Here is a 16,284-nt window from a genome sequence, read left to right on the forward strand (position 1 = left end):
CCCGCCCGACTTTGATCCTTTCCATACTGGTTTTTATGTTAGAACTTATTTTTTTTGGGTGAAGAGAGGATTTTTGTCAAAGAGAGTAATACTGTTTTATAATAAAGAGCTGTGTATGGTGCAATAGAAGTCGCAGCAGCGATGACGGGAGGATAAAAAAGTTTGTTTTTGCTTTGGTTGTGTATGCGGCCAAACACGTATGTTTCGTGCTTTGTTGTTGTTAACCAACGTTTTCTAAATACAATCGTTGAGTAAAGACGTTAATGAGTGAATGAATCAGTGTTTTGTGTTTTCTTAAAGAAATGGTGCTTTTTAGTAAATTAAATGTCCAATAGATTTTATAATTAGAAATTTTATAACTGAATCACAAATGGAAATATTTAATTGGACAAGGAAGAAATCGCATTTAATATTGGTAATTACATCAATACATATTTCATATACATACATATGTATGTTTGAAATATAGATGTACATACCTATTTATTACATTATATAATCATTTAATTCCAGACGCCGATTTCCCGCTGATGATTTCAACTTTAACCGTTCAACAATGTTTCTATATATTTTTTTCTTTATAAAAGTGTGACTTCTTATAAATGATTTCATTCCGTTTTTCTTTTATTATAGTCTGTTATGTATTTCTTTGGAATTTTTTATGTAGCTATTTGTCTGTTGTTGCTTTTGTGTTTTGTATTCCTATGCATTTCAATAAACCACCACCATTTATAAATGAGTGTATATGTTAGAGATAGCCATTGAGCGCTTACCGAGAGCAAGTGAGCATACATTTCAATGTGTTTTACATTGAAAATTCCCTGCAAGCAAAAACTATCGCGGATGTGACTTAGGCGTGTCGGCCAGGCGATGAAAACCGCCGCGGCGATAGTCGCGGAAGTCATCCTGAAGTGACCTCCGTTGTGAAGAAATGAACCACGCCGGCGTGACGTCTTGAAAGTCATTCCAGGGGCACTTCTTCTTGAATTATTAAATAAATGTAAACAATCACCTAGGAAGTGACTTCTCTCAGAAGTCACTCCGAAGTGTCGGCATACGCGATAAAAGGTAATCATAATAATGCTATAGAAATTGTTTGTGTAATTCACCAACGATCTTCCTTGACGTGTCCCCGGAGTTACGTCTTAGGCGAGGGATTGAGAAACTCACTTCCAAATGCTGGGAGGGTGGCGCTCCCTTGCTTTCAGTAAGGGCTTGTATTTATATGACATTTAAACAAATATTTGTTTGCACCCAAGCACCCAAACAAATATTTGTTTGTACCCTAACATAAATTTTGTTTGCAGGACCCCAAACATATGTTATGTTTGGGACTGTTTGCAAACAAATATATGTTTGATGCAAAAGATCTTTGGGACATATGTTAGAGAGGCCTTTTTTCTCCGTGTACATAAATAATATTAGGGTTATAAATTTTCTGCATTTTTTGCAATATCAAAAATACCACCACATAGCCTTATAGAGCATGGAAAAATATTAAGAAGTGAAATATCACTTTTCCCCTACCGTTAAAAAAGTTTCCGCACCGATACAAGTTTTAAATTACAGTTTTTTTATATTTGTTTTCCATTATTATGGTATATCGTTATTAAATAAGGTATTTATAATTGAAACTAATTATAATCTTCAATATCGGAAAATTCTACATACGCCCAATACATACAATTCGTCAAATCACTATATTTTAAGCGTTTATTTTAACATAAATAAAGTATATGTATACAAATTAATGTTTGTTCAAAGAACTAAAATTAAAATTTTTCTTTGTAAAAATGTTCAAAAGGCATTTAGAAATCTTAGTCGGTGCGCAGACTTTTTTCACCGAATCGGACTAAAACACGCGTTTTCGATATCAGGACAATATTGCGCACATGGTACTACAAATGATTATTTCAATACGTTACAAACGGAAAAACAAACTAATATATTCTCCATATTATGGTGGAGGGTATAAAAATTGCGAATTTCAAAATGTCTAATAACAATGTGAACCGAAATTGTGGGAGTAGAAAATTATTTTTGGGGGTCTCTCATCCCATCTTGAGTATGTTGAATACTTGGATGAACATGTTCCCGTAAGACTAACTACTAAGTTGTGTGTCCTAAGTCCAATCCATTTCTGATGGTTTATAGGGTCACCAGCAACAAATTCAACACGCCATAACTCTAAAGTTCGACTCAACCGGATCTGCCTTTGGGATTCTGTAAATACTCGTAAAAGGGGCTTTAACCTACAAAAGGAATTTTCCACGCATATACCATGAGCTACATTTTGTTGGGCAGTGTAGTTACTAAAAGAAGAACATTTAAATATCTTTTTAAATTCTATTCGAATTTGAATAGAACCCCATTGTTCTAAATACGATTTTATTACCTTTCAAACAATAATTTTACAACAATTATAGTGGTCGTTTATTTGAGGTTTTCGCCAGACATTTATTTAGCTGATAACGCAGCCATCATCATCACGAACAAACGAAACTGCAACAAATGTCAATTAATGTGGGCTGAGGAGAACGCTCACACACAACAACAAAAATTGGAACGAATGCGAATTACATTTGCAACATCAGTAGCGGACTGTATACAGAACGCATTATGTGTGCATGTTTTATACTTTTGGGGGATAGAAAATTCGTTCGTTCATTTTGTCCATCTGTATTCTCGAGTCATTGTACACCAAAGAACAGATAATTTCCGAGAGATGATGCGGGCAAATAAACAAAACTAAAAAAAAGTGCACCGATCAAACGGTGGGTCGGGGGAATAAACAAATTTTCATTTACGATTGTTGTTTATATTCTCATTACTTTTTGAATCCAAGAAGAGAAAATGAGAAAGTTGCAGACGAAGAGTAGTTTGTTTGATTTTTGGCCGTTACATTTTTTTCATATTTGAGTGAGAATTTTCTGATGCTTCTGTGTTTTTGTGTGCCCTTTTATTACTCATAAAGATCATTTATAGAATTTGTTTGTTCTTCCTCCCTAAGTCAATGTTCCACATACTTGTGTACATTAAAATGTCAGTATGTCGTCCATGTGCACAGGGCTGATGGACGGAATCATACCGTCAGACATACATACATAAATAAGCAAATAAGAAAAACTAGTACACTTTATGTATGGGGGACGCTTTTATTTGGATATGGATGCTACTATGTACGAGGATAGAAATATAAGTTCAGAGTAATTCATAAGGAAGGCCATAGGCTTTCAGAAGGAAGACCATAGGTCTTCTTAAAAACAGCCCACAGATCTTAAAGGAAAAGCCACAGTTCATCTAGGGAAGACTGCAGGTCTTCCATAAGGGGACGACCATAGTACTTCATAGGGAACATCATCATTTCATAGGAGAGACCACAAGTCTGCGTAGGTATTCATAGGGAAGAGGATTGGCCTTCTTAGGGAATACCATTGGTTTTCATAGGAAAGGCCATATGTTCTCATAGAGAATACCACAGGTATTCATAGGGAAGATCATAAGTCTTCATAAGAAAGATATAGGGGTTCATAGAAAAGAACATAGAAATTAATAAGGATCGCCATTGAACTTCATAAAGATTCCACAGGTCTTCATAGGGAAGACCATAGGTCTTCTCGGAGAATACCACAGGTCGAGAAAAGACCACAGTCTTGGAGGGCTATAGACGACAGGTCTTCATAAACAAGGTCACAGGTATGCAGAGAAGCCAACAGGTCTTCAAACACAAGACCTCAGTTCTTCATATAGAAGACTCCAAATCTTCATAGAGAAGACCTCATTTCTTCATAGAGATGACTTCGGGTCTTCTTAAATAAGACCTCGGGTAATCATAGAAAAGACCTCTGATTTTCAAAGAGAATGCTCCATGTCTTCATAGAGAAGACCAGAGTCCTTCATAGAGAACACATGCAATAGACGTCAATTCTTCATATAGAAGACCCCATGTCTTCATATAGATGATCCCACGTCTTCATAGAGAAAACCCCCAGCTTTTTATACAAAAGACCCTCATGAAGAAGACCTTGATATTCATAGAGATGACCTCAGTTCGTCAAATAGATGACCTAAAGCCTTAATAGATAATATCCCTTTTTGTAATGAAGAAACTTTAGGTCGTCATAGAGAAGACATCGGGTGATTATAGAGAAGAGGTCGGAACTTCATAGAGAAAACCTCGGATGTTCATAGAGAAAACCTCGGGTCTTCATAGAGAAGACCTCTGGTCTTCATTGATAAGACCTCGGGTCTTCATAGTAAAACCTCGAGTTTTCATAGAGAAGACCTCGAGTTTTCATAGAGAAGACCTCGGGTCTTCATAGTTAAGACCTCGGATCTTCATAGAAAAGACCTCGAGTTTTCATAGAGAAGACCTCGGGTCTTCATACATAAGACCTTGGGTCTTCATAGAGAAGACCTTGGGTCTTCATACATAAGACCTCGAGTCTTCATAGAGAAGACCTTGAGTCTTCATAGAGAAGACCTCGGGTCTTCATAGAGAAGACCTCGGGTCTTCATAGAGAAGACCTCGGGTCTTCGTAGAGAAGACCTCGTGTCTTCGTAGAGAAGACCTCGTGTCTTCGTAGAGTACCTCGGGCCTTCATAGAGAAGACATCGAGTTTTCATAGAGAAGACCTCGAGTTTCCATAGAGAAGACCTCGAGTTTTCATAGAGAAGACCTCGGCTCTTCATAGAGAAGACCTCGCGTCTTCATAGAGAATACCTCGGGCCTTCATAGAGAAGACCTCGAGTTTTCATAGAGAAGACCTCGAGTTTCCATAGAGAAGACCTCGAGTTTTCATAGAGAAGACCTCGGGTCTTCATAGATAAGACCTCGAGTTTTCATAGAGAAGACCTCGGGTCTTCATACATAAGACCTCCAGTCTTCATACAAAAACCTCGGGGTTTCATAGAGAAGATCTCGGGTCTTCATAGAGAAGACCTCGGGTCATCATAGAGAAGACCTCGGGCCTTCATAGAGAAGACCTCGGGTTTTCATAGAGAAGACCTCGAGTTTCCATAGAGAAGACCTCGAGTTTTCATAGGGAAGACCTCGGGTCTTCATAGATAAGACATCAGATCTTCATAGAGAAGACCTCGAGTTTTCATAGAGAAGACCTCGGGTCTTCATAGATAAGACATCGGATCTTCATAGAGAAAACCTCGAGTTTTCATAGAGAAGACCTCGGGTCGTCATAGATAAGACCTCGGATCTTCATAGAGAAGACCTCGAGTTTTCATAGAGAAGACCTCGGGTCTACATAGATAAGACCTCGGATCTTCATAGAGAAGACCTCGAGTTTTCATAGAGAAGACCTCGGGCCTTCATACATAAGACCTAGAGTCTTCATACATAAAACCTCGGGTCTTCATAGAGAAGACCTCCGGTCTTCATAGAAAAGATCTCAGGTATTTATAGAGAAGGCCACTGCTCTTTTCAGAGAAGTCATCTGGTCTTCATTGAGATGTTATCAGGACTTTATAGAGAAGACCTCAGATCATCATATAGAAGACCACAGGTCATAATAGAGAAAACCTTAAGCCATCTTAGAAAATACTCCAAATCTAATGTATTCATATAGGTCTGCAGATCTTCTTCGAACTTTAAGAACTCAGGTATATATAGAGAAGACCACACTGGAGAATACTTCAGGTCTTCATCGAGAATACCACAGGTCTTCATAGAGAAATCACACTTCTTCATAAAATGACCTCAATCCTTCTAAAGCCCTTAGGTCAACGTTGAGTTGGGTGTTTAAACGATCCAAGTAATCTAAGACTCTGCAACCCAGAACTGCTGAATTGTAGCTCTGTTTAATTCAACACGCAGCCAGTATTGTGAACTTTCCACTATTGTGGACTTTACACCAGATTTCGCCTCTTGTTGCACATAGCTCTGCATCCCGGAAGGTCGTCAATGTGATTGGCGATAAAATATCCCAATCATTCTAATCGATCCTCGTAACAAAACAGAAGCATTCTGCTTTCAAACATTAAAATGAGACTTGAGCGCCCGCAGAAGCAAACATACACTCATGTATATATATTTACATACATCTGCTGGTACATACAAACATCATCTAGACGCAATTGTGGCAAAGAAGTGATGCGTATTTTAGTTCAGTTGTTCGTTGGTTGGTTTGTTTGTTTTCTTTTTTCGTACGTTTTTATTTTCAGTTCATCTCGTTATATTTTGCGGCATGTTGTTGGTTGATCTCCAAATGAATGAACACCACCAACGCGCTCCGCTCTGGGGTCCGGCAAATTCAATGAATGGATAAATGGACGCACAGACTGACTGACTGGCGGACGAACGAATATAGCAGAGGGATCATTCACTCATTTACTCAGATCAACGCCACTGTGGCTCTTTTGAGTGGGAGTTAAGAGGGCGAAAATATCTGCTCTCGTTGAATAAAATTGAAACAGTTTGAAATTTACGCTGCACAAATTAAGTCGACGCGAAAATTCACAAAAGTTTTCTATATGAATTCTTGGTTGCCGTCTTGCCGCCGCCGCTGCCGCTTTCTATGCGACAAAACATAAAATAACAACAACATTTTGTATATGTTCCAAAATAAACATTAAAACGAAAAGAAAAAAGTGAAACAAAACAAAGAAGTGTGATTATCTATTTTAGAAATTTAGAATGAAATTTTCACAACAAGAAAAACATGAGCCAAATTTTTTCCAATTCATAAAAAAATTTTAACCATATTTTATTTTTACGAAAGAAAAACAAAAGAAAACATTGTGAATGCGAAAAAAGCTTTCTATCTATAAGCAAAAAATGAGTTCAATTATTTTTTAAAGCAAAACAAAAAAAAATAAAATTTGAATGAAAATTTATGCAAATTTTTGTGTTTCTGTGCTTCTTCGAATGTGTGAAAAATTTTAACGATTTCCGTATGTAAACATTGGGAATCAAGGAATAACGAACGTTCGCCTTTCGCAAATGCTTATGGAATTTTTTGTTTCTTCAAATCAAAAATTTAAAAGGTAAACCTCAACAAGCGATACATTTGTTCATACACCACACTACTCTACTTATTTGTATTTCAAATAAACAATGAATGCATCTTTGAAAATGATAATACATTTTTAATAACAAAAATAAACAAAATGGAAAGCAAGTGTATTCAAAATTTTTAATATTGTTATACTAAATTGTACAGTGAAAGTGAAAAATATTTTAAATTCAAAATTGTAAAAAAGAAAATTTGTTGGTCAACTTTTGGATTTGTATGCATTGAAACTGTGATTGAGTGGAAATATTGTAAAATCAATGTGTCGGGTTTTCAATACCAAACAACTTGAATATAAGCATTTTCTTAAACCTTAACGAAGGAAGAGTTTAATTGGGAAATTTTAGTAGACTATTGAAATGACTAAACATGGGTGGTTCTACATATAGAGAACTCGAAGATTCAAATGACATTCAACAGAAATTGTATCGTATATTGGGCTGTACCAATATTTGAAAGAATTTTGATAGTAAAGCGATATGTATATAATGTGAATAAAATGTTCAAAACTCTTTTGTGATTTATGTACATATAAATAAAATTTCAAAGTTCTTGTAACTTTATTGACCTATTTATTGAGTAGGATTTGAATCATTCAAATGACAAATACTCCACTAAGATTAATTTATTTGATTTTTTTAAAACGCAAAGCTCTTGAAGATGTCAAAGTACAGAGTAATTAATGAAATGCCTCGGTTTCCAAAGTGTGGGTTACATTATTTGAATTCAGGTATCAAATTAGTTTTTAATCACGCTACAGCTCGCAATTGTGACCACCCGATTTAGGATTTTTTTTAAGATTTTAGTCACATTTTTTAGCAAATTGGTTGTTAATTTTAATTTTGTATTCTCAGAAGGCAAAAGATTATCCATATGTATTCATGTAGTCTAGCCCCCATGTCAATGTTCAAGAATAATGATGTCACGTTGCGGCACACACAAATTTCATATTCAACATTTGAAAACCCAAGAAATTAGAAGGATTGGAGATATTTTTTGTTTGACTTATGTGTACTTAAAAAAATTACTGCATTTTAGGAAAAGTGTTCATAAAGTCTTGCTCTGAAAGAAAATTACGTCGTATCAATGAAATTTGTCATTGATGTTGAACTTCGCTGTATTAATGAAGAAGTTTCATTGAGTTTCATAAATAAATTTTCATTGCTGTTTTATCCCAGCAAAATGTTCGATGGCAAAGATATCATTCAATCATGGGTGCAAGTGATCTGGCATGTCATCTTTTTACCATCTTCATCGATGAATTTTATATGAGCGTGGACATGGATCCAAAGCATGTCATTTACACCAATGCTTTGACATGTAAGTTTCACCAATGCTTTGGCATGTCATTTCCAGCAACCCTTTGCAATGACATTATCATTACGACGAGAGTTAGCAACGTTGGTTGTGATTTCGAGTCCACGTCTACATCAAGCGTATTGTAAATAACTAATCTCTTATATATTTAGAAAAATGTGTATAACACAAAATTCATTCCTATTGGATCAATGGAATGGGTTCAAAAGCTGATGAAAAGATCGGATCTTTCACGACTTCCTTTGCATTGGTTCAAATGCTAATGAAAAGATCGAATCTTTCACGACTTCGTTTGAACCAATGCTGGCATCTTTTACATTGGTTCATCGAATGGAACCCCTTCCTTAAAATGTTGCTGGGATATTATTAATGTGAAAATTTCATAGCAATAATTGTAATTGTAACTTCTAAATTAATAAAGAAGTATCATTGCATAATTGAGGAAATTTCATTGGAATAATGAAGAAACTCATTATTGTTATTTGATGAAACTTTTCATTTATGCAATGAAACTCTACCTTGGTTCAAAATCAATGCAACAATGCAAAGATCAAATGTCTGCATTTCATGAACGCCTTTCATAAAGCAAAAAATACTGGTTTCTTCTGAGAGATAGAAAAAAAAACAATTTTGGCGAATTATTTTGTTTTTTATTGACAAACACCACCACCAACCAAAACCAGAGACAAATTTTGCTGCTTTTTATAATGCTTTTTTGTATTATTGTAATTTACCGTTTCTTCTAATGATTTTCACTCTAGTTGTTATCGTCTTATGAGAATAGCAGAACAATATGAAACATTGGACACACATGTTAAATCTATCAGCACTAGGTTGAGATATTAGCTGTTGCCTTTATATTAAAAAAAATAAAAAATGTTAGATGCGAACTATATCGTACAGCCAATCACTTTGTTTTTTCGACACCAAACGCACTGACGTCGCTTTGTTTATTACGACGATGGTAGTTTAGCGTAAAGCATTTAGTTGTATTTCAGTCAGGTTGTGTGTTGTTGTGGTTTGTTGATACAGTGTCAATGTGATGTGAGACGATTAGACCATTCAAAAGCGAAAGAGAACAAATTCGAGAGGATTTACCAAACAAGAGAGGAAATATGAGAGCAAATAATGAAAATGTAGGGAAAAAATGAAAGTAATTTTGCATCTCATGAAAATCGTACATATCTTTGAAAAATAGATAAGTAAACATGAACATGGGATATATGAAACTGCACATGTATCTTATGTGAGGTACCTGTACAGTATAAAACAAGTGGGAAAAGTGTTAAGTTCGGTCGGGCCGAACTTTTTATACGCTCCACCACAATTTTCAGTCATTTCGGTGGATTGATGTGGCCACAACCTTCAAAATACCGAAAATCGGAAGGTACCGTTCTATGGGGGCTATATGATGGCGTGGACCTATACCTACAAATTTCTGGGGGAAAGTTTCATACCCCCAACGAACACTAAATACCAAATTTCAGCCATCTCGGTGTGATAATGAGGCCAAAACCTTCAAAATACCGAAAATCGGGAGATATCGTCCTATGGGGCTATATCAAAATGTGGACCTATATAAACGTTTTATGGTAGAAATGTTTCTTAGCCTCTGGAAACACAAAACACAAAGTTACAACCGATTCTGTTGTCAAATGGGACTAATATATTCAAAATATATTAAAATGACGCGTACTTTGGGGCGTTATATGGGGGCTATACCAAAACGTGGACCTATATAAACCAACAAATATCTTAAAAATTCCTTAAAACGACGACGCGTCACGCGTCATTTTGTATGGGGGCTATACGAAAGCGTGGACCTACATAGCCCGCTTTCAATACCAAAAGTCCTAGATTTTCCCAAAATTTCATCCACCTACGTCAATCCGTTCGGACGCTAGAGTGATTTCCACAGACGGACAGACGGACGGACATGGCTATATCGATGTAGAATTGCACGCTGATCAAGAATATATATAGTTTGTGGGGTCTACAATGATTATTTCGAGTAGTTACAAACGTAGTGACAAACTTAATATACCCCCATCCTATGGTGGAGGGTATAAAAAAATGTGAACTGTCAAAATCAAAATTTCGATCATGGTGTAAGAAGTAAGGTGTTTGCATGAATTACAACAACTAACAATTTTACAATAACAACATGAATACTAGGGTCTTTCCAAAATAGTTCAGAAAAATTTACAGGAAATAAACGAAAAGATTTAAAATTTAATTTTAATTGGCATCGAAATTACTCGTACATAATGTTATACATTCTACACTTCATATAATTATTATGCGGCACTGAGTAGAACAGATTGGAAATCTATTTATTAAATTTTGGAATATTCGGGGTAGATCCTAATATATTCTGACAATTCAGTTTATAAAAAATTCAAAACCGTATGATTGTCACTTACACCTTATATTATTACACCATGATTCCGATTTTAACTAAAAAATTTATAGTTTTTTCGGCATAAATCCATCAATTTTTTTAAGTCTCTTGCTTAAGTACAAGCTTTTTATATGTATAATAATCTTAACATATGAAGATCGGGCACCGCATTCCAAAATGTCATTTTGAGAAAACCGCTTTTGAAACTTCGATGTTACATACAAATCACCATGACTTTTCTCTTTCTAACGCCCAGCTGAGATGGTTTTTGTCCGATCGACACAAAATAAAATTTTGCAACATATTATATTCTACCTGTACTTTAAAATGAGCCAATAAAAAATTTCGATTTTGTACATATTGTAAGTTGTCATAACCCCTTAATTAGGTGTAGTATAACCATAATCACACTAGAGGTCCCAGTTATATTTTAATACTGACAAATTTTTTGCACGTAGTAAGAAGCTTGGTCAAGGAAAATTCCAATAATTTTTAAGACGATCGGATAGTATGAAATTGATCATTGTGGGAAAAATATCAAAATTTAATGTATGGTCCAAATTTTAAATTCTGGGGCCATATTTCGTCAAATTACGAACACGAAATTTGAAAACCGTCAAGAGCTCTACTTTGTTGCAAATTATATCAATAATAAATGGCAGAAGTATCAATTAATTATATCAATAACATAACTTGTCGCAATCATATAAAATAAATTCCATGGAAAACAGTGACCAGAGGAAGTGGTGTAGGGTATCACATGGTCGTCCCGGTCCGACTTTAGTTGACCTCTACTTTAATGCAAATTATATCAATAAGACTGGTCAACACGACTTCTGTTTCAACCGATATTTTTTCGTTTCTAACTGAATCCGGTCGCGGTTTTTCTCCATCAGTTTTTGTTCTTAAGATATAGATTAAAATCGTTTTTTACGAGGATTTCGTTACTTTCAGATACAAACAAATATTTTTTGTATGGATTTTTCGACACTAATATATCAAGGATATGTTGTATGCTCGATACAAATGTTTATGAAATAATTATGGTGAATATATATCAAAAAATATAGAAAACATACGACGGATCTTGTAAAATTTGCATATTTCGAGTACTTTAAGCTATAATTACGTCATCGGGGGAAGTCATAGGATCTTCATATGGCATATCGGAAATGCTTATGATGTCTACTATATAGTCCAGTATTCAAATATATAATATAAAGTTCGTAGCGCCCATGATTCCGACATAACCTAAAAACGTTTTAAGAGAAACGAAAGGCAATGCATACTTATTTTGTACCACAAAATGTTTATAAAACATACATACGATCTTATTACGACTTTGGTGTTCACTTTTTGTTCATATTTTGTAAGGTGGCTAATAGCACATGTTTTTTTATTAACTCAGCGTAAATATCTTAACGATTACTCTAAATGATCGAATTTATTTTCATAACTTTTAAATCGTTGAAACTGATTTCTGATATTTAACAACTATTAAAAATATTGAACAAAATCAATCGATTACTCTAAATAATGAGATTTTAACAAACTAAACTCAAGGTCGTAATGCAATGCTGTAGATCAGAAAACAAAAGCCAAAAGGGCACACCCAGTCAGGTTGCAGTTCTTAATCGAAATCAGCCCACACGTGTGACCCTTCAAACAAAGAATCAACAGTTTATGACAAAAAATCGACATGCAATGCCACTTATTTTTGCAGTTACCACACGTTTAATATAAAGATTAATGGTTGGAGTCTGAAGAGAAAAATGCACTTAATCGCAATAAAATTCCTTAAATCTCCAACACAAAAAAATCTTTTGTGAATTTGGTCTTTTTTATTAAATGATTTAATAACTGTGACACATACGTGTATATACTCAGACGAAGAGATATACACATGTGTACATATGTAGCTAGTCGATCCATGGAACATAAACCATAAGTTAAACCGGAAATCTGTGCGACATTTTTAATTAATGTCAAGTTAACAGAGATATAAAACTGTTTCGTTCATTGCACGCTCAATTGTTGGACAGACAATCGATGCTGATCGCCGGCTAGTCGGCTGGTGGTGGTTGGTATTCACTGAATATTTTGTCTAGCATTTCGTTAAAAAAATATGCGTGTACAAAAAATAGATGCAACAAAGAAATTGAAGTAAATATTTGTCTGTTAAAGGAAACCGTACTAAAAATAATGTAGCATTTTGTTTTTGTAAAGAATTATTAAAATTAAGTCAGGAATAACCAGAATTATTATAAAACAGTTAAGGGAGAGTTATAGTCGGACAGGGCCGACCATGTGATATCCTACTCCACTACACCTGGGCACTATTTTCCAAGGAATTTCTTTTATATGATTGCGACATATTTTTGCCGTCCAATCATACGTACTACATAAGTTGATATACATGTTTACATACCAGAGATATAGAACATACATACATACATATACGCCGACATTACTGGAAATGTAAGCAATTATTTTCCATATTTTATAATGGCCAATCGTGGCTTTTTCCCTACATATTATTAAAACAAGTTAGAAAGTAACTTGTAGCCCCGATGTAGCCCATATTCGGACGTAATCCAAGTCTCTAAGAGGCGTCGTCTCAGGAAGTATGCACATACCCCAAAAAAATTTCACCGCTGTTGATGTTAAACTATACTTTTCTCAAAGGAGTGGGCCAATATAGTCCATATTCGAACCCGATATATGTAAGGATATAGAACATACATACATACATATACGCCGACATTACTGGAAATGTAAGCAATTATTTTCCATATTTTATAATGGCCTCTGTTTCTGGTCCACAGATATTAAACCGTTCAATACGAGTAGTCAAGAAAACAACCAACTTCAATAATGTAGCAAAGGCATCAGTTAACAACTTTCTGGAACGTGCAAAATGTCTATGAACGGTTCTTAATTGTAAAAATAGTAAAAGTCTTTTGAAAATATCCAATGTTTATACTTTTTTATCCGACTCTGGTCCAAAGATACGCAACCGCCCAAAAATTAAGGATAGAGTCAACTACAGAAATATACCTTAGATTTCAACAAACGAGTTTCTAGAACAAATGAAGATTCTAGGAACGATTCTTCAAGCTCAAAATTCGATTATTTTAGATCATTCTTTCCTGTTCAGTTCCGTAAATAACAAAAAAAAAAAAAAAAAAAAAAAAAAAAAAACATTGTTCCACAACATCCCATACGGGACAAGGGAGACTTCTCTCATATCAATGAGTGCACCCCGATTCATATTTAGCTCAATGATATGGGACCTACTGTTTATCGCCGATTCCGAACGGCGTGTCTTAAGACACCACTTGTAGAGAAGTTTTTCAAGGCTGAAATACTCAGGAAATGTCGCCAACATTACTGAGGGGTATTTTGCCACCGTTGAAAAATGTTTGATTTTGCTTGGCCGGGGAATCGAACCCCCGACCTTCTGCGTGCAAGGCGGGCGTGCATACCATTGCACCACGGTGGCACCCTCCGTAAATAACAAACCTTTCAAATTTCCTTGAGTTTTTACAGAGTTTGTTATTTCCAAACCTGAGTAGGGGGAGTGTTAAAAATAATTAATTTGTTCGTGAATTTCAGCCCCAAGAATCATTCCTAGAATCTTCATATGTTCTAAAAATTTGTTTATTGAAATCTTAGGTACATTTTTGTGATTGGCGGTACCCTTAATTTTTGGGCGGTAGCGTATAAGATTTTTGCTATTTTTACCATTAAGAACCGTTCATAGACATTTTGCATGTTCCAGAAAGTTTTTTACTGATGCCTTTGCTACATTACGAAGGCGGTTCGGAAACACTTAGTCCAACGCTTTTCTAGCAATTCTATCCCTTGATTAAAATAGTTTTCCTCAAGGTTTTCAAAATAGTGGTTTACAACTGTAATTGTATCTTCATTTGAGGTAAAACGCTTGCCAGCAAGGAATTTTTTTAGATTTGGGAACAAGTAAAAGTCGCTGGGAGCTAAATCAGGAGAATAAGGTGGGTGGTCAAGCAACTCGTACTTTAATTCATTGATTTTAGCCATTGTTTAAACACACTTGTGCGCTGGTGCGTTGTCTTGATGAAAAATTATTTTTTTTGTGTTGTAAGCCAGGACGGTTTTCTCGAATTTGTACATTTAATTGATCCAAAAGGTTGCAATAGTACTCTGAATTTATTGTTTTACCCTTTTGCAGATAGTCAATCAATAAAATACCTTTGAAATCCCAAAGAACCGTTGCCATAACCTTACCAGCCGATTGAATTGTTTTTGCCTTCTTTGGGGCACTTCCTCCAGCTTCAGTCCATTCTTTGGATTGTTCTTTTGTCTCTGGAGTATAGTGGTGGATCCATGTCTCATCAACAGTTATGAAACGACGCTTAAAATCCATTTTATTTCGCTTAAAACGATCCATACAAGCTCGAGAAATGTTCATTCTTATGCGTTTTTGATCTACTGTTAACAAATGCGGCACCCATCTTGCAGAAAGCTTTTTCATCTGTAGTTCTTCATGCAAAATTAAAAGGACTCGATCATTTGAGATGCCCATGATATTAGCAATTTCACGCACTTTTATTCGTCGATCATTTAATACCATATCATGCACTTTGGCTACAATTTCTATTGTTGTTGCTGTTTTTGGACGTCCACTACGTGGTTCATCTTCAATGCTTGTACGACCACGTTTAAATTCAGCAACCAAATTTTTTACTGTTGCATATGAAGGAGCACATTCACCTAACACATTCACCATAGGTAGGGTATAATTAGTGATCTGTTCATGTGACTTTTATGTATTTCTAACAGACCTGTTATTGTCTTTTTTACTTCTGCTTTTTTGTATCCATATCTATTAATCCCTTTCTTGAACTAAATTTTTCCCGATATCCGCATGTCTGCAAAAATTAATATTTTTTTATTTTTTTCTCACAAAAAGATTAGATTATTACAATATGTGTGCTACTGAACTGATTTCCATCATTTGCCACTTTGCCACAATTTGTTTAAATCATTAATGGCTAGTAGATGATTGCTGCAACAACAACAACAACCATTGTTGTTATTATTTTATCTGTGGTTTTCGAAAAGGGGATGAACCGAACCGAACTGAACGACTAACACGCAAATGTGATCCGACAAAAAAAGCAATGATGATGATGAATTGTTTGTATATATTTTTCACATCAAATCTTCTTTATCTCTGATGCTACTGAATTGAGAAATGTTCTGCAACAACTACAACGAATAGGGGATTTTGAAATGTGAATACAGAATATAGTCCTCCATATATCTTGACCCGAAACGATAAACAGTCTCGCTTTTCTGGTTTGTATTTTTTCTATGAAGAAATAAATTTTCTAATCTTATAAATCAAATTTTCTGTATATTTCGCTCTCTTTGAGTAAATAAATATTGTCGGCTATTTTGCTGTTTTGTCTTTTATTTTTCAGATTTCTAAATAAAAAGTGAATAGAAAACAGAAACGAATCTACCAATTAGTGCATAAATCAAATATACAATGTGAAA

General features: G+C 35.0%; 1 protein-coding gene across 3 annotated transcripts in view; it reads left to right on the forward strand.

Annotated features, from left to right (window-relative positions):
- htl (heartless) overlaps positions 1–16,284 on the forward strand; it is an 82,706-nt gene that overhangs the window by 33,029 nt on the left and 33,393 nt on the right. Inside the window, exon 1 of one of the 3 annotated variants that reach the window (XM_073988499.1) lies at positions 6,424–6,999. The exons of the other annotated variants lie outside the window; for them this stretch is intronic. The gene's annotated coding sequence lies outside the window, so the exon portion shown is untranslated. Of the gene's footprint in view, positions 1–6,423; positions 7,000–16,284 lie in introns of those variants that run through there. 3 annotated transcript variants of the gene reach the window in all.

Source organism: Musca autumnalis, unplaced genomic scaffold (genome assembly GCF_047663935.1).
Source record: "Musca autumnalis isolate F117 unplaced genomic scaffold, ASM4766393v1 scaffold_1, whole genome shotgun sequence".
Taxonomy (NCBI): domain Eukaryota; kingdom Metazoa; phylum Arthropoda; class Insecta; order Diptera; family Muscidae; genus Musca; species Musca autumnalis.